Below are 21,214 nucleotides of genomic sequence, written 5' to 3' on the forward strand. Positions count from 1 at the left end.
ATCAGATATTTGAAATTAAAAATCACATTACATTTTCTCTTAGTTTTTCACCCCTATAACTTATTAAAATAAACATTATAGAAGTTTTCATAGACTTTCAGCCCTCAGTAAGAATGTAATCTTTCATACTTATTAGTTTTCTTAGGATTAGAAATAAATAAATCCCATTAAAATAGCACTGGAGCCGAAACTATGTACCCATCCCCTTAACATCGTTTACTAATGTGATAATACCAATATCCTGCAATGTCAAAATACAGTTAATCCATTTTCCTGCAAACATTCCAGTTATTCGAATCCGTACCTGGCAGAAAGGCAGCACATGGCATCTGGAAAGAACTGCCGCTGGGCGCATCACAATTGGGGTGGTCTGGCATAGCTTGAAATTGCTTTTTTAATGGCCCAACTTCGTGCATCGACGCGGAAGAAGTCGCAAATTTACGGGGATGTTTCGTTTGTACGGATTTAATGACGTTGTTACTGTCCAGACATATTCCTAATTAAACGTCCTGTAAAAAAATTAAATGGTTGTTTATAATAACTGTAAAGGGTTATGATCGAATTAGATTTTTTGCTTCCGGTTCGTCATTCTTAATTATTCTAATTAACTAAGTAAAATTTAATAAAAAATTTTCCTCTTGGTAAAAGGTATATTATTTTAAAAAGCCCTAAAGGGCTACAAACATATAAACAAAACGTTTTCGCTCTGTAACAAGAGCATCATCAGTGTTACCTAAAATAAGTATAACCATATTAATTAAAGCAAAATGTTAAAGTTAAAATGATGACCAAGGTAAAAGCAAAATTTGGTTATACTTAAAAGAACATGGTGAGCCAACCAAAAAATACAAAGGTCAAAGCCTTTCAAAAAACTGACAAAAAAGTCTTATATAAATGATCACATCGAAAAATCCAAAGGATGGATAAAATTCCTAAGGATACGGCCCTAGGGCAACATATGACTCCCACACGTGGTAAGTGGGTCAAAAGGTAACTAGGTCATTATGTTATAAGAGGTAGCAAGCAACTAAGAGATGAGACTTCAAAAGCGAATCTGTCTGATGTTAGGACGACAATTGTCAATGATTGAAGTTTTATGAAATGTTGGTTACGCAGCTACTAAAATTAAAGTTGTTTATGGTACAAGCAATGATAACAGCTAACATCAGTGTGTTGAAATTATAAAATTACAAGAACTTAGTGAGAATAAATTATGTTACGGGCAGATAAAAAGCGATTTTTCGTAAAAATATATTTTTTTTGTTTATTGGATTATCATTCTAAGCAAAAAATGTTCTTAAAATTTTTTTCGTAAAATGCATAGTTTTCGAGATACATGCGGAATTTTTTGGCAATGCAAATAATCAAAACCGGTATAATTTGACTTGAATTTTCAAATGCTGCAAGTAGAATTGCTATTTTATTTTTTATTCAAAACTAATTCGGGCTCAAATATTGCAATTTTCTGATTTTTTTAAAGTTTATCGGCGAGAATAGACAAAAAATTGTTAGAATAAAAAATAATACTAACAGTAACAAACTTCAGATGCTGTGTGCCCAAGGTACAGTAGGTATTAGGACTACTACATACTATTCAACATCCATGTCAACGATCTATTTATAATCTCAATAGAAGGAAGGGAAGATTGTGAGTTTGGTCGAAAACACTGCAATTTTAGGCAGACAATTGGCAACATTCGACTAGAATAAAATGATATATGATTAAAGAATTGATAGAATCTAATCGGAAAACTGATTGTTTTATTTGGCATAAAAGAATTAGATGAACGCAAGAGAACTGAGACCTGTTCAGGTACACCTAATAAAACTGCCACACACACAAGTCTACTGGCCTGTCACGCAGAACTGATGTTAAATCTCTTTGAACTGTGTCATTTTACCGACAATTCGTCGAAAAAAGAGTCGCGATCTTCAGGACAATAAAAATAGGGTAAAAGGGCAATACATTAGGGTTTAGTATTTGCTTAAGTATCATATATAACAAATTTTGAGAGAACTTTCGCCATTTCCCGTTGCGTTGAATCTATTTCACCTTGCGTTGAATCCCGTCTTCAGTTGTTATTTTTTTCTGTTACTTTTTTTTATTTCATTCAGCCTGGCGCTCCAACCTTCCGTGGGAGTTCTTTTTGATATTGATTAATAATTTCATACACATGGGTCTATATACCAGCTTCTTAACAGTTATTCCCGCCACGCACTGTCTGGTACATCTGATAGACGTAACTGTTCAGGCGTACCTAATAGTGTGTGGCTGGCCTTAGATACCAAGTTTAAAAATAAAGGCGTAACAGTCGGAAAAATGAAAGAATACCCATGAACGAACATATAAAACACGCTGTATTTTCCTGTCACCGTGTCACAAATAAAATTGTCCAGTGCAAGTACATGTAACAATAATTACTACATGTACTTGCGCTGGCCAATTTTTTGTGTGACACGTTGACAGGAAAATACAGCGTGTTTTATACGTTCGTTCATGGGTATTCTTTCATTTTTCCTACTGTAATAAAAATATATGAGTACTCTGGGCTAATTAGCAAAATACAAGGAAAAGTTATTTACCAGCAATTTTATTGCTGGGATTGAATCTTATTATTGTATCTATTAATAATATAGGTATGCAAAGCCCGCAGATAGTGTGCTACTTTTTATAAACAAAATGGCGCCTTAAAATCGTGTTTTTTTAAATTTTTGCTCTATAACTCCAAATATTTCAACTTTACACCAAAAATACTCAAATAAAAATTCACCGCAATTAAATTCTGCATAGAGGCGTGTTTTTCCCCATTTACTTCGACAAAAACTTTCCCCGGAAAATGCGGGTTTTTCCAACGAAATCTTTAATTTTCTACTAAAATTTTAGATAAGTAACTGTTAATAGATAATTAAATAACTTGGTAATATAAAAGCTCTTTTCGTATAGATTATAACTCCAGAAGCCGATTGAAACTAAATAGATAGTTTAGCAACAATTGAATTGTCAATTAAAAATTTACGGTCGCTATAATAACCACAATAATTACGATGCATGAGAATAACTATGATTTTTTTATAAAAAGATACTATACCTATCTAATGTACTTTACAGAATTGAAATTGGACTATTTAAGCGGCCTCAAGAATATTTTAAAATTATAAACAATTTTTTGGCTTATAAACAAATAAAATATTTCGAGAAATGTTAAACTAAATTAAATTCTGAAAACGGTGTTGGAAAATTAGCGGCATTACACTTCTTTTAAAAGAAATAGCTATTTGTATAACAAGGGAGGAAAGTGCTACTTTTCCTCCCGAGAATGAAGTTTACTGCCCGACGCGTAGCGGAGGGCAGTAATCATTCAAGGGAGGAAAAGACACTTTACTCCCATGTTATACATATGGTTTTTCCACCTTCCTCAAATTAATAACAAGTCATTTTTCATTTTTACTTAATTTATTTATGTAACTAACCAACAAAATTTATTAAAACTAAAACTAACAAGTAGGTACCATATAACTGTCAACTGTCAAATATAAGTCAAATTATTAATGTAAACATTGTTATATCAAAATAACAATTTACTGTTTTTTACCATTCTGCAAAATACAGGGTGTTTTATAAATAAACGTTAAAATGTGTAGATACTTACGTAATAGAAAATAGATATTGTACAGGGCGTCAATAAGTTATATTTCATGAATGAAATACCATGACGTCACTTTTACTTTTCCTCCCTAGGGAGGAAAAATATTTTCCTCCCTAGGGAGGAAAAGTACAACTTTGCTCCCTACAATCAGGTCCGGAAAAGTATACTTTCGGTAGAGGTAGGTGGAAAAAACGTTTAATTATGATGAGTGGTTTCTGAGATACATCGGGTCAAATTTGACCGAAATTTACGCCAAAGATATAAACAATAGGATCATAATTTTCAAACTGTCACCTTTTTATTTTTGTTCTTTTTCTCCACACCAATTTTCATATCTTTAGAATACTCATAACACATATTATTATAATAAAAACTATCGATAATACGTGTGAAAATTGCGAAAAATACCAAAATTCCAATCAAAAATTAGGTTGGAGAAAATGTAATCTCAAATTTCAAAATCGGTATACGTTAAAAAAATGCATTTTCTCGGCTTCCCAGGGAGCGATTTTCTTCATTCTTTTTTTGTTTCCAAGTAACTCGAGTAGAGCCATCTAACTATCGCATTATTAAATGTCAAACTTGCTTTTGTTTTGTTATAATAGATTAACTTATTTATACGGAAATAAAACTACATATTTTTTTCAGTTGTAGACTTTTTTTAGATAAACTTACTTTAAGTGTACCTTTTAATGTTAAAAATACAAATATTTTCAAGCTGTATTATTATTTAAACAATTTTTATTTAAACATTTTAAAAATTTTTGCTATAATAAATAAATTAATTTATTATAACAAAACAACAGCAAGTTTGACATTTAATAATGTGTTAGTTCGATGGCTCTACCCGAGTTACTTGGGAACAAAAAAAGGATGAAGGAAATTGCTCCATGGGAAGCCGAAAAAATGCACTTTTTAACATATATCGATTTTGAAGTTTGAGGGTTACATTTTCTCCAATCTAGTTTTTGATTGGAATTTTACTATTTTTGGCAATTTTTACTCGTAATATCGATAGTTTTTATTATAATAATATATGTTATGATTATTTTAAAGATATGAAAATCGGTGTGGAGAAAGAGGACGAAAACAAAAAGGTGATGGTTTGAAAATAATGATCGTATTTTTTATATCTTTTCCGTAAATACCGGTCAAATTTGACCGGTTGTATCTCGAGAACCACTCAGCACAATTAAACAATTTTTCTTTTAAAGGAAGCGTCCTGCAGCTTTTTTTTCCAGTACCGTCTTTACAATTTAATTTAGTTTAATATTTTCCGAGATATTCTATTTGTTTATAAGCCAAAAAATTGTTTATAACTTTAAAATATTCTTGAGGCCGCATAAATAGTCCAATTTCAATTATGTAAAGTACATTATATAGGTACAGTGTCTTTTTATGCAAAAATCATAGCTATTCTTATCTATCGTAATTATTGTGGTTATTATAGCGACCGTAAATTTTTAATTGACAATTCAATTGTTGCTAAACTATCTATTCAATTTCAATCGGCTTCTGGAGTTATAATCTATACGAAAGGAGCTTTTATATTACCAAGTTATTTAATTATCTATTGACAATTACTTATCTAAAATTTTAGTAGAAAATTAAAGATTTTGTTGAAAAAACCCGCATTTTCCGGGGAAAGTTTTTGTCGAAGTAAATGGGGAAAAAACACTTCTATGCAGAATTTAATTGCGGTGAATTTTTATTTGAGTATTTTTGGTGTAAAGTTAAAATCTTTGGAGTTATAGAGCAAAAATTGAAAAAAACACGATTTTAAGGCGCCATTTTGTTTATAAAAAAAGTATCACACTATCTGCGGGCTTTGCATACCTATATTATTAATAGATACAATAATAAGATTCAATCCCAGCAATAAAATTGCTGGTAAATAACTTTTCCCAAAAATGGCCTATTCTCCGATAATCAGCCCAGACTAGAGGTATTGTATAAAGCTTACATACATGCTCTAACTGAAGTTTCCTAAAATGTATTGTCCTTATAGTCAGTGATCCTGGTTTATTTTCAACATTTACTACTAACAAGCTATTTTTTCGTTAGTAGCTTCATTTTGACGAGACGCCTAACTTTTTTCCTTACAACAATTTCCGTATGTGGTAGATAACAAAGATAGTAAGGATAGTCCAATCGGGTTAGACCAGTGGTCGGCAATCTTATTAGCCGAAGAGCCAAATATGAACATTACAAGAACTTTGGAAGCTAAATCTGCTTGTTCAGTAAAATTTTATTACACTAAATAAGTAGTACTCTAAATAAAACTAAAGGGTTTAGCCCCAGCCGGTTAAGATAGTGAAAAATTTCCCCACCGATATTTGACCAAAAAAATTTAGACCCCTAGCCCCACCAATAAGCCCTTAGAAACCTCTATTTTCTTTTGTGTTGTAGAGTTTTTTATTTCTTACAACGTGGTATATTTTATAAAATTTGTGGCGTAAAATTCAATTTTTTTTGAAATGACGCTTTTTCAGCTTTTGAGCTGATCATAAACATTTGGAATACTATTCCAAGCATTGAAAATGATCATGTTTTCCTCCTCCAAGTCATTCAAACTACTTATTGTGTTGTGAACGAAGATCACATTTTTTCTTCTCCAATATTTCCAATTCAACCTACAGTTCCTTGTTTTTTAAATCCAGCAATTGTATTTCAATGCTACCAATGTCAATTTGAAAAGAAAAACATTTCAGCAAGTCTGTAAATGCTCATTTATCAAAATAACATGTAATTTTTTTCCTACCAATTTTTTTTAATGAAAATATTGCGCTTTCTGTGGATATTTGTGCCAGAACCGCACTTAAGGAGCCAAAGAGCCACATACGGCTCTGGAGTCACTCTTTGCTGACCACTGGGTTACACGAGTAACAGGCCTAACCTTGCATGCTGAACTGCTTCAAATATTATTTTTCTAATCTCTAGGGATGGTCAATAGTAGTGTAAATTTAAAATCTCGACTGAATTCCGCCACGTTAGCTAGTCATTTTGACTTTAAACGGGAACCGTTTTTGCTCAATATCTCCGCTATTTCAACTTCTCAACAAAAAGTATGACAACTGAAATTGTTGAAAATGTGATTTTCTATAATTTCTTTCGTTACAATTTTTTTCGTGCGGTCGATATTTCCAGAGTTATGGGGAAAATAATAACTGTCAATATTTTCCTCCATAACTTTTAACATATCGACCGCACGTAAAAAATTGTAATGAAAGAAATTATAGAAAATCACATTTTCAATAATTTTAGTTCTCATACTTTTTGTGGAGAAGTTAAAAATGGCGGAGATATTGAGCAAAAACGGTTCCCGTTTGAAATCAAAATGACGGCTAACACACCGGCGGAATTCAGTCGAAATTTTAAATTTACACTACTATCGACCCTCCCTAAAGATTAGCAAAATAAAATTTGGGGCAGCTCGGCATGCAAGGTTAGGCCTGTTATTCGTCTAACCCGACTGGACTATCCCTGCTATCTTTTTTATCTACCATATTACACGGAATTTGTTGAAAGGAAAAAAGTTGGGCGCCTCGTAAAAATAAAACTACTCACGAAAAATTAACTTGTTAATAGGAAATGGTGAAAATAGGCCTGGGATCCCGGACTAGTATTCTATATCCAATAATGTTGTTTAAAATTATTTTATAGCACTTGTATACTAATTTGTTAATTATCTTTGACGTTCCTCCTTCAACAACTGTAAATTAGGGATATGGCAACACTGACATAGAGGCAACTTTGTTGAGGTCTAACCTGTTCATGCAAAGTTCTGAATTCACCAGATAATCTAATCAGAGGCCTGTATGTGCTTAATAGTGACAAGCGATTACGTGGCAATCACTCAAAGCTTCAAAGGGAGTACATGCCTCTGAACATAGAACTTTATATCCCCAATCAAATACCATAGCTTGCATGTTTTTTATTTATAATTTTTGTTGCATTAACCAAAGGAATTACATATTTTATATTACATTGTTTGTCTAATAACAATTTTAAGTTGAAAACAACTTTATTATTGCACTATTGTTAAACCAATTGTAAGCAAGTGTATTACATGCAGAATACACATACGTTCGGATTCGATTAGCGTCTCTTTGTAAAGACAATGGAGTCGACTTTACTAAGTATCAAGACATTCACTCAACACATACTATACATTACCCTATCCAGTGGCCATTAGTTGTCGAGATATTAAGCTAAATAAACAAATATAAATACATTTTAATGCTGTCAGAAAACAGAAATAAATGTTTAGGTATTTAACAAATTAATTTTATTTAACAAACAAAACATTGCTTTTCGCTTAAATTAAATGTTTAAAACTGCCAAGAGGCAGGTGGGTGGCTGCCTAAACATTAAATTTAAGGGAAACGCAATGTTTATATTTATCAAAAACACATTTGGATTTGACTTCGAGCGTTCAACAAAACACCTAGTTACTTTAATCACACCTAGTTTTTGCGGTTTGTTTATAAACGCTGAATACTAAAAGTGAAAAAGTGTAAATTATCAGTAGTAATTGCACAAGAGCTCTGAAATTATTGAATTTTTCCCGAGTGACACTTTGACAGTATTAATTTCACGAGCCGAAGGCGAGTGAAATTATGTCCAAGTGTCACGAGAGCAAAAATTCTATATTAATTTCAGAGTTCGAGTGCAATTTGTTGCGATTATTTCATGAATAAAACTGTTCAAAACCAAAATTTTATTGCAATTTATGTATGTAAGTACAGATTAGTACCATTAAACACACAGTTTTTATAAATATTTGACGATTGAAAGTCATCACTTTTATAATTTTTAAAACATTAATTGTCATTAATGTCACTGAATGTATTTTTTCGTAGCAACGAAGGGCAGCTGACGCAATATACTTAACGACGGGAGATTATCAAAAATTATCGATTTAATTCAGATCTCTGTAGCTTTCTATTGGTCAGAATCTCCTATGAATGAAATAATCGACGAAATTGTCGATACAGTTGGACATTTCCTGTAAGTTATTATAAATGAGGTGTCAAATGAAAGCTTATAATCCAAGGATGGTACTAAAAGTGATAAATTTGACCTAGGATGTGTGTCCGTCTGTTCGTCCGACCGCGAATATAACCTCTCTGTCATTACACCAGGTATACTGACAAATGAGGTGTCAAATGAAAGCTTATAATCCAAGGATGGTACTAAAGGTGGTAAATTTGACCTAGGCTGTCTGTTCGTCTGTCCGTCCGACCGCAAATATAACTCTTCCGTCATTATACCAGGTAAAATGACAAATGAGGTGTCAAATGAAAGCTTATAATCCAAGAATGGCACTAAAGGTGATAAATTTGACCTAGGCTGTCTGGTGTGTCGAGGTGTCGAATGAAAGCTTATAGTCCAATAATTGTACTAAAGGTGAAAAATTTGACCTAGGACTTCTGCTCTAAGAAAAGCAACCAGAAGCACTGTTTTAAAGTCACCGGATAGTATAAGTGATATAATATTCGGCGCGCCTTCGCAAGACGAGAATAAATATATACTTCCCGTTTCATCACTGTCTGTCTGTCCGTCGGCGAATACAACTCCTCCGTTATTAATACAGATAGAATGACAAATGAGGTGTCGATTGTAAGCTTATAACCCAAGAATGGTATTAAATATGAGAAATTTGACATCAGATTTCAGGTTTTAGAGTTGCAACCGTAAGTACTGTTTTAAAGTCACCGAAATAATATAAGCGATATATCATTCGACGTGCCTTAGCAAGATGAGAGAAAATGTAAAATTTTGAGTAACATAAACAATTGAGTAGTCCTTCGATATCTTTTGTATACGTTTTAGCAATGCTGAGAGGATCTGTCTGTCTGTCCGTCGGCGAATACAACTCCTCCGTTATTAATACAGATAGAATGACAAATGAGGTGTCGAATGTAAGCTTATAACCCAAGAATGGTATTAAAGATGAGAAATTTGACATCAGATTTCCGGTTTTAGAGTTGCAACCGTAAGTACTGTTTTAAAGTCACCGAAATAGTATAAGGGATATATCATTCGACGTGCCTTAGCAAGATGAGAGAAAATGTAAAATTTTGAGTAACATAAACAATTGAGTAGTCCTTCGATATCTTTTGTATACGTTTTAGCAATGCTGAGAGGATCAGCAGAGCCGTGTGCGTTTTCGACGAAATCAATTAATTAATTCTTCCTTGGTTAAATACCCGTTGTCAGAATTATCTTGGAAAAAAGAACTAGTGCATTTAATAAGACCTTCTGCTAAATCCTTATTATCTTCAGGAACAATTTTTGCTTTCTTAGATTTACGGAGAGGTTCTTTAAATGGGTTCTGGTCTACTGATGTTGGAGGAGACATTATTTCTGATACCGTTCGTTTAGAAGACTTAGTGTCAGAGGATGTAGGAGGTTGATTTTGGCTGTGATTATTCATTTCAACGTTATCTGGCTGAATAGGTGTTTGAATGGGATTTGGATCTAATAGAGAAGTATGGGTTGTTTCTTTTGATTGTGAACTGGTAGATTGTTGCGAAGATTGTGAATGATGGATAGTTGGCTGAGCATCTGTTATGTTGGGGTGGCAATTTTGTATATAATTTGGTTGAGAAGTAGGTGATGAATTTTCGATAGATGTTTGAGTGTTTGTATTTTTTGTGCAGTGAGAGGCTAGATGACCTTGTTGTTTGCAAATGTAGCATGAATGTTTTCAAGAGAAAAATAAATTGAATAATTGATTTGTTCATGGTTAATTAATATAGACTCAGGAATGTTTTCCATATTTTTAGGAGAAATGTAAGTATAGCACCGGAAACTCAAAATATGCTTAAATAGAAAGTTAGTTGTTCCTATTCTTAGAAAATTCAATAGTTATTTGATGAATTCCAATATTTTGTAGTTAAGTTTCTATAATACTGTAAGATATTGATGGGTAGAGATTAGAAATTATCAGTTTTTCGCTTGGTGTGATTAACTTCCTGGCTTGGATACGTTCCTGATTGATTACTATTGTTCCATTATCTGTTCTTAAAAATTCGGTGACTGTTTCTTCAGTAGTAAAATATATGCAAATACGATCATTTGCAATCCTGGAAATGGCGAGAATTTTATTGGGATCGACCTTAGTTGCTATTACATTTAAATAATCTTCAATTTTAGTATTTGGAAGTGAATTTAACAAAATGGCTTGGTTTTTGCTTGGGAATTTTTTGTTAGGTTGATTCAGAGCGGTTGAATATAATTTTGATTGATAGGATGCAGTGGTGTCATGGCAAAATTAGCAGTGTGGGAACGCAGTGCCGGAACGCACTGCTAATTTTTGTTTACAAAACCTAAATTCTCTATTATTTTTTTTCTTTTCTTAACCAGTGCGGGAACAGCGTTCCCACGCGTTCCCACACCATGACACCACTGATAGGATGGATTAGTGACATCTTGAGAATTTTGAAGTTCAGAAGTTTCCTGCATATTGGGCCTATGTTACCTGATTACGGCCCTGGTACTTGGACAGGTTTATGAGTAGTTAAGCTACTTAATTACCTCGGTACTGATACTTATAAGCGTTGTTTACTGTTTTTTGATTAAATAATAGTAAAAAAACTGGTCTAACTTACAGTTTGATCCCAAAATTGGATTAAGTACTATACAGGGTGTTTCAAAAAGGTATGTCAAAAATTAAATCACCCATTTCGGGGACAAAAATAAATTGATTGAATCCAACTTACCTTAGTACAAAAGTGTACACAAAAAAGTTACAGCCCTTTAAAGTTACACAATGAAAATCAATTTTTTTTCATATGTCGAAATCTCTTAGAGATTTTTCATTGAAATTAGACATGTGGCATTCTTATAGGAGCAACATTTAAAAAAAAATTAAAGTGAAATTTGTGCACTCTATAAATATTTTATAGGGGTTTTGCTCCCTTAAACCCCCCAAACTTTTGTGTACGTTCCAATTAAATTATTATTGTGGCACCATTAGTTAAACACACTGTTTTTAAAACTTTTTTGCCTCTCAGTAGTTTTTCGATAAGCCAGTGTTTATCGAGATATTTTGAACATTTTACGAATCCACCACATATTTGTACATAATGGTTAAGTAGCTATGATACAGTCGGAAAAATGAAAGAATACCCATGAATGATCACATCAATCACTTAATTTGTATTTGCTACATTTTTCTTTAACAAACGTTTGTTATTTATAGAAAAAGAGAGCAAATACAAAATAAGTGATTGATGTGATCGTTCATGGGTATTCTTTCATTTTTCCGACTGTATGCTTCTTTTCATGAGCATTTTTCAGTGCGTCACAAATGATAGAAAAAAAGGTAAGTCCGTGATAATACACATTTATGACATTTATTCTAACATGACATTTTAGTTAAATCTGACAGTTGTCACATTTTATTTGCAATTTGGCATAAAAACAAATCAATTGTTTATTGCATAATTTATAAAATGGTATTTTCTTTGAATTGTATCGTCTTATAAATTGTACAGATTATATTCGTAGATATATATTATATAATTAGTAAATAATTTTTTTCGATTATAGCGCCATCTATTGACAACTAGAATAAATGTTATAAATGTCACCGACGAAATGTAATCACCGACGTGCGTTTTTTTCTGTCACATACATTTATTGCGTTAGAAAGAAATCGAAAAACTGTGACGCACTGAAAGATCCTCATGACAAAAAGCATATACCTGTTAATAATCTGAAAATTTATTTATAATTTATATTTTTAGGTATATTTTGAAGAAGAAGCCACATCTCGATAAAAGGTGACGGCAAAAAAGTTTTAAAAACACTGTGTTTACCTAATGGTACCACAATAACAGTTTAATTGGAACGTACACGAACATTTGGGGGGTTTAAAGGAACGAGACCCCATAGAATTTTTAAAAAACATATTAAAAAGAAGCCGCATCTCGATAAAAATTGGCTTATCGAAAAAATACTAGGAGGCAAAAAAGTTTTAAAAACGTTGTGTTTAACTAATGGTACCACAATAATGAATTAATTGAAACGTACACAAAAGTTTGGGGGGTTTAAGGGAGCAAAACCCCCATAAAATTTTTATGGCGTGCACAAATTTCACTTTAATTTTTTTTAAGATGTTGCTGCCATAGGAATGCCACATGTCTACTTTCAATGAAAAATCTCGTAAGAGATTTTGATACCTATATGAAATAAAAATCGATTTTCATTTTGTAACTTCAAAGGGCTGTAACTTTTTTTGTGTACACTTTTTTACTAAGGTAAGTTGGATTCAATCAATTTATTTTTGTCCCCGGAATGCGTGATTTACTTTATGATATACCTTTTTGAAACACCCTGTATAATACACTATTATACTAACTTTGATAATTTTCTAACAAGTAAAACCACCTTAATTTTGATAAAAACTAAGAGCTAATCGGAAACACTGTTTACTAGTTAAGAAACCTTTTGAACAGTTTTGAAAGGTAATTCCTGGTAAGTTTTGCTTTAACACATTTATTTGACAACATTAATTGTGTTTGTATTGTGCATGTTACCATGGAAACGGCGATAATAGTATGGAAGACCGTAGGAGAACACGCGAGAAAAAATATTTTCCACCTACCTCTACCGAAAGTATACTTTTCCGGACCTGATTGAAGGGAGCAAAGTTGTACTTTTCCTCCCTAGGGAGGAAAATATTTTTCCTCCCTAGGGAGGAAAAGTAAAAGTGACGTCATGGTATTTCATTCATGAAATATAACTTATTGACGCGTACAATATCTATTTTCTATTACGTAAGTATCTATACATTTTAACGTTTATTTAAAAACACTCTGTATTTTGGAGAATGGTAAAAAACAGTAAATTGTTATTCTAATTTAACAATGTTTACATTAATAATTTGACTTATATTTGACAGTTGACAGTTATATTGTACCTACTTGTTAGTTTTAGTTCTAATAAATTTTGTTGGTTAGTTACATAAATAAATTAAGTAAAAATGAAAAAATTACTTGTTATTTGAGGAAGGTGGAAAAACCATATGTATAACATGGGAGTAAAGTGCCTTTTCCTCCCTTGAATGATTACTGCCCTCCGCTACGCGTCGGGCAGTAAACTTCATTCTCGGGAGGAAAAGTAACACTTTCCTCCCTTGTTATACAAATAGCTATTCTCATTGCAATGGCCGACTTTTCTCACTGCGTGAGGAATTGTTCGTTTTGAATGTATGTAAGTAGTGAGAGAATTTGCATATTGTATATGTATAGCATCCATAGAAAAAAGATTTGATGTTCTCATATCACACTACACTGAGATATAATTTCTGTAAAATGAGTAAAGTGGATAGAGCATAGGTATTTTGAGAGAATGAAAAAGAAATTCAGGAAAATTTCAGGAGGATTGACTACAGATTGTTTGCCAATATCATAAATACTTGGAACAATATTTTTAGAACCTGACCAGGGTATGTAAGTTATACACAAAAGATATTGCAGTGCGTAGTAAGGATGGATTTACCAGGACAAAGGACTACTTTGAAATTTACAATATACAACCCCAGATTGTCGTTATTGAACGAGAGCGCCTTAAATTGTTACAAGACATTGTTGTTGGAATTTCTTTAATATTCTCCTCCACTCTTAAGTCCACTCACCAATAACTATTGTTAAGTCGAGCGTTAAGAACTGTGATGCTTTAATAAAATATTTTGTAGGAAATAAAAGCATGTTATAAAAAAATTCTTGCAGAAAAACTTATCGATCAAATGCCGTTTTAATCTTTTGGTAGTTGTACGGAAAGATGTTTTTAACGGAATAGATACAATATTTTCTATTCATAGTGGGACAGAAAAAATTTAATAAATTTGATAACTAATAGATGAGGGCGTCTTCAAAATACGCTCGGACACGTCGATTGGTATTTTTAGTTGCGCATCTTTTACAACGAAAACTTTTTATACAAGGTGTGCCACGTAACAGTGGTCAATACCAACATTCTTTTTTCAAGCACAAAACCCTGTATATTATTAAATTTTTGGATTCCTCAGAACATTCTAGATATTTCTAATATATAATGTCCTATCTTCTTCTTAGGGTGCCTGTCCGTTTCGAACGTTGGCGATCATTGTGGCTATGATGACTTTGTTGGTTGCTATACGGAATAGTTATGTTGAGGTCTTTCTATACCATGCTCTCAGGTTAGCAAGACAGGATATTCTTCTTCGTCCTGGGGCCCTTTTTCCTTCAATTTTACCTTGTACAGTGCATTGGAGTAGCTCGTATCTGCCTTGATTTCTCATTCTGAAGATTCTCATTCCTGATTTCTCATCTTGAGATTTCTCGTTATAAGTCACAAGTAGTGCAGTTTACGGCCCTTCACGATGTTGAATAAATCTGCGGTTATGTTCATCCTCTGTAGTAATTCTTCATTGGTGACTTTATCTGTCCATGGTATCTTCAGGATCCTTTTGTATAACCATAGCTCGAAAGCCTGACGTTTCGATAGAGTTTCTGCCTGCAATGTCCACGTTTCTACTCCGTATCGAAACACTGAGTACACGTAACATTTAAGGAGCCTTATTTTTGTTTTTAGAGTGAGGTCATGGTTCTTGAACACAAAGCTTATAGTCAAGAATTCACTGTTTGCCTTTCTCCGATGCGACAACCAATCTCTTGAGTATTTATTGTCCCAAGACTCATTGATTATAGTTCCCAAGTAGTTGTATTGTGAGACATGTTCAATTCTTATTTGGTTCACATACAGATTATCTAGTCCATATGTTCTACTTGTTTCCGTTATTTTGTTCATATTTTGCAGCCCTTATAATATGGTATTGGAAAACAGTATTGTATCATCTGCATACCACAGGTTGCTGAGCTTGATTTCATTTATTGAGATGCTTTCATTAATATCTTTTAGAGACTCTTCAAAAATGTGCTCTGAGTACAGATTGAATATCTCTGTCAATCCCTGTCTTCTTCAGCACTTCCATCATTTGTTCATGCCTGGCTCTATCAAAAGCCTTCTTGTAGTCAATCAGGCATGCAAAAGCATCATTCCTGAAACAACACCTGCACGCTAAATAAATCCTCCCTCGTACCAACGGCGTTCACAAATCCAAACTGATTGGGCGCAATTTATTCTTCGCATTTTCGGTAAATTCTATTGTGGATGACTTTCAAAAACAGCTTGAGCAGATGGCTCATTAGGCATATGGTTCTATAGTCTTCACACACTTTTGCTCATAGTTTTTTGGGCAACGGCACGAACTCAGATTTGAGCCACTCTGCTGGTATTTTTCCTGCCTTGTATATGTCATTAAATAAGTCCCGGTGCCTTTCTATCCTTCATTTGTCTGATGGCTGCCGTTACTTCTTCTGGTAGAATTTCGGGACCTGAATTTTTTTCAATGGTGGGTTCTTGTCCTGATCTAAGGTCGTGGAAAAATTTCCCCAAGTATTCTTCCCATACTTTCTTTTTATCTTCTTTGGTTATGGCAAGATTGCCTTCATCATCTGTTATTTTTCCGCTGTTGCGTTTTCGTAACTGTCCAGCTATTTTCTTCACCTTTCGATGGACATTGAAGTTATCATATCTACTCTAATCTTGACACTCTATTTATTGACATTGTTCTGTTTTTTGTTTCTCTTTGGCTTCTCTTATGTCTGGTTGCACCAACAGATCTTAAGATTAAGACGAGAATAACCTAAGAAATAATATATGTAGTCGATTCGCTAATCTGAAACACAACTGTCTACACTACAATCACAATAAAAATGCACTCTACCGGGTGTCCACTTATATTTTCCCCCATTTTAACTGCATATAACTTCTAAACGACTCAAGATAGAAATATGCGGTTTTCGCTGAAATATTTTATTTTAGTAAAAGTTTTGTTTGCATGGATTAAATTTTCTATATCGCTTTAAAATAAATTAACAACAAAAGTGATAACAAACAAATTGAATGAAATTATAACATTAGCAGAAGAACAACAACGTTTTAGGTCGGGAAGGTCATGCACTGACGCTATATTTATAATGAGGCAAGTTCAAGAGATCTCGTTGAAATACAACAAACCGGCATATTTATGTTTCGTGGACCTTAAGAAAGCATTTGACAGGGTCACATTAAAAGACGTTATCCACTTGTTATACTCGAGAGAGGTACCTCTGGGAATAATTAAAACGATAGAAAACATCTACCAGAACAACACAATAAAAGTAAAAGTGGAAGATGAACTAACTGGCCTAATTGAAGCCGGCAATGGGATAAGACAGGGGGATTCCTTGAGTCCTTTATTGTTCAACCCGATCATGGACGAAATAATAAAAAAAGTAAGAACTAAAAAAGGATACCAAATGGGAGAAAACAACTTAAAATAATCTCCTATGCGGACAACGCAATACTAATCTCTCATAGTGAAGATGATTTACAACGTATACTGCACCAATTCAACATAATCGCCAGAAAATTTAAGATGTTAATTTCCTCAAAAAAGACAAAATACATGGTTATAACAACAGATCCAATAAGATGTAAATTGGAGCTGGAAGGTCAGATAATAGAACAAGTGATGGAGTTTAAATACCTAGGCATCACACTATCTAGCTACGGAAGGCTCGAAACAGAAGTGGAAGATCAAGTGAATAGAGCAAACAGAGCCGCAGGTTACCTGAATGGCACAATATGGAGAAATAAAAATATCGGAAAAGAAATGAAAGGCAGAATTTACAAAACAGTCATCAGACCAATAATGACATACGCGGCAGAAACACGACCCATCACAGAGAGGACAAAAAGATTGCTCGAAACAGCGGAGATGAAAACCCTTCGAAAAATCGATGGTAAGACTCTATGGGATAGAGCTAGAAGTACAGATATTCGACTGAGATGCAAGGTGGATGACAATAATAACTGGGTAAGAAACAGAAGAATAAAATGGAATGACCAGATAAGCCGAATGACAACAAATAGGGTAGTCAGGACAGCGGTTCCCCAATAGGAAGACGATCACTGGGAAGACCATGAAAACGATGGAATGACAACTTACTAGAGGCACATTGAAAAAACAGAGAGAGTCATGTCTATACAAAAAGAAGACGAAGAAGAAGAAGAAGAAGAAGAAGAAGAAGAACTTTAAAATAAAAAATGGCGGAGTTTTGAAAAAAAAACGTTGTTGACTTTTTTATTGAAACACCCAGTATATTTTTTCGTAAATTGAAAGAACGGTCATGTACCTATCCAGCGATTTAAAGTTTTTTAAAATCGGTTGTCAAATGACTGAGCAATTATTTTTTTAAATGAGAGATGGAATGTGGAAATCACATAACATAATAATATCAATTTGATTAGTTATGTTATTTAGTTAATGTGATATCCACGTTGCACCTCTCATTTTAAAAATTAATTACTCAGTCATTTGACAACCGATTTTAAAAAACTTTATATCACTGGATAGGTGAATGACCGTTTTTTCAACTTACAAAAAAATATACTGGGTATTCCATTAAAAAAAATGAGACCTTAAAAACTTCGCACTACGCACAGAACTTCACATATAGCCGGTTGCGGAGAAAGCCCTTTCGGCCGCTATGCTGGTCAGTATTAAGGTTATCAAAAATAATCATAGACCATGGACAAATGATCGCCTTTCACTTTCACTTTTTTTCTCTTTCTCGTTTCAATTCAGTCACAAGTTCTTGTTCCAAATAATTGATGGATTCGACCGTTACTTGATGGAAGTTCATTTTATCTAACAATAAAAGCTGAAAACGTTTGTTTTCTATACTTCCACAAAATTTATTATAACTATGTGACTACAGCTGTTTCGGCAGAGTGCCTTTCTCGAGCGATTTAGTTTACTATGTGTTTGCCTTTTTAAAGTATTTAACTGAAGGGTTTGAGGAGAGGGGAGCTGTTTGTCTCGAGTTGGTCATTCAGAATTATATCTATATTTTTAATTTATTAATTTTCATAGTTTCTAATAAAGATAGCTTAAGGCCTTTATTTTGAATATGCAGAATTTGGAACTCTTCATTAAAAGAATGATTATGATATAGAAGGTGAAGTGCGTATGGAGAAGTGTCTGTTTTTCTATTGTTAGAAGCCCTTTTGTGTTCTGCATCCATCTGTCAAATGTTCTGCCAGTTTGACCGATGTAAGTTTTCGGACAGTCCCCACAAGTTAGTTTGTACACACCACTCTGTAGTTGTTTTCTCTTTTGTAGTTGTTTTCTCTTTGGTCTCTTATTGTTCTTAATATATTTGCTTAACTTGTTGTTAGTTCTGAAAGCTGGTGTTATTCCTTTCTTTTTTATCAATGATTTGAAAGGATTCATATGTTATGCAATGTTTCCGTTTCACAGGATTATTTATCTTTTGATGATCAATTGGTGTTGCGACACAATGTTTAAAAGTCTCCCATATTTATTGTGATGTTGCGTTACGAATAGAGGGCATTATTTTATATACTTTCTGGAGAAGGACGTCGTTCTATCTTAGTTTTATCCTATTTGTCTCCTTTCGTTTGTTGGGTGCTTTAAGTTTATGCTTTACTTTAGCTACGAGGAGAATATGATCGGATCCGCATATCGCCCCTGGATATGATCTGACTGTTTGAATTGACGATCTCCAGCGAATATTAGTAAGGATGTAATCTATTTGATTTCTAGACCTATCTCCAGGACTTTTCAAAGTATAAAGTCGACGTAGGTACATCCTACATGGTGTTTAAACCGAGTATTCATGATAGAATAATTGTTTGTGGTAGCAAACTCGATTAAACGGTCTCCTCCTTCGTTTCTCTGTCCTATGCCGAACTTCCCCAGTACATTCTTTATGTTGTCATTCTGTGTAGTGTTGCCAACTTTTGCATTGAAATCGCCACATATTAAAGCAAGCTCTTTATTTGGTATGTTGGCGATTGTCGTTTCCAGTTTTTCGTAGAACTCCTCGATTTTTATGTCATCTGATGTGCTGGTTGGCGCATATACTTGTACGATATTAAGTTTATGTGGTTTGCCTTCCAGTTTAAGGAGAACTATCCTATCGCTCACAGCTTTAAATTCGACGACAGATTTTCTGATACGACAGATATCACAACCTTTCTGTTGGTACAGCTCCGCTTGTGAAAATCGGTTCAGGATAATTTCCTATACGCCTTAACTTGGTACTGGCGGTCGCTGGTGCCCTCCGTCAGGAATGTTTATCGACCGTCCGGTCAAAGTTTGAGGAACTTAGGAGTGTGTGAATGGTGAGAGGCGCAAGTTACGCAGTTTGTGTGTAGGGTGCGCGACATGTATATGCCACACACACCCCCGCGCCAAATGGACTCCATCCACTCACACACGGTCAAAAGGATGCAACACTCGGGGTTTGGTTGAGATAGGTTCTAGGCAGGTTCTAGGTAAATAGGTAGATAAAGGACGAGATGGAATTTTAAGTAGGGACAAGTCGCTTCTTACGACAAGGAGGAGATCCTGTGGGTGTATTCTTCTCAGTGGCCCATATCCCACACGGGGGATGCTTGAGCTATAAACTTTTATACTTTAATTAACAATAATGATAAAATAACTCAAAAGGAACAATTTGAGCTTACGAAATATGTTCGTAACTTTAGTTTTGGCCAAGATATAGACATTTTAATGGAGCGCTATGAGGCGCAAGATCGGCTCACAGTCAAGTAAGTATTTTTCGACGCTTTATAGATCGTAATATAATGTTCGTAATATATAGTCGGAGTTATCTATTCAAAAAAACTTTAAACTAGCGGAAGAATTTTGGTAAAGGTTCTGAATAACTCTGAAAATATGAAAACTTGTGATGAATTACGCTTTTGTTTATATGACCTTGGAGGCGTTTTTCTTGTTGAAGATATGCCACTAACATTGTAGCGTTTAAAAAACCAGTGAAAATATGATCTTTAGATTTGTATAGATTTTACAATCCCTCTCTAAGAAGTCCAAATTTTTTTATTCAGTTTTTTACTTAAATTCAGATTGCAAGGAATTTTCTAAAACCGCACCTGTATACATCTACAAAGTATTGCGCACATTTCAATGTGTTACAAGATTCCTGTTTATTTGAGACGCAAAAACAGAATTTGTAAGAAGTTTTGACAAAAGTACAGTTCTATTGCGTAGATGAAATTTCTAGAAGAAATGTTGAAAATCAATTTGATTGGTTTGTTTGAATTTGGTACAAAGATCGAAGCTCGTAATTGGCTCTGAAGAACGGAAGCCGGAAATTGCGTAGTGACAGGATCAAGGAATTTTGGCAGGAGACGGAGAAGAAAGCAGGCATTCTTACAATGGTAGTGAATCAGTAAACATCGATAGTCAGTAACCGGCTTTTTTGTGACGCAAAAAGAATTTCCAAGTAAATGGGATCTATCAAAGTTCTTCTGTGTTGTTGTTAAGTAGGTGTACCATCAGTTTGATGGTGTAGCAGTTCCTTTTTTGATGGTAAAAGTGTAATATACGCTTTGTAAAAATACTGCGTATGTATTTATGAAAGCCGGCATAGTACTAATATCGTAGTGATGAATTAAACCCAAGCCTCCCGTCTCCTGGA

Source organism: Diabrotica virgifera, chromosome 4 (assembly GCF_917563875.1).
Source record: "Diabrotica virgifera virgifera chromosome 4, PGI_DIABVI_V3a".
In the NCBI taxonomy this organism is placed as follows: domain Eukaryota; kingdom Metazoa; phylum Arthropoda; class Insecta; order Coleoptera; family Chrysomelidae; genus Diabrotica; species Diabrotica virgifera.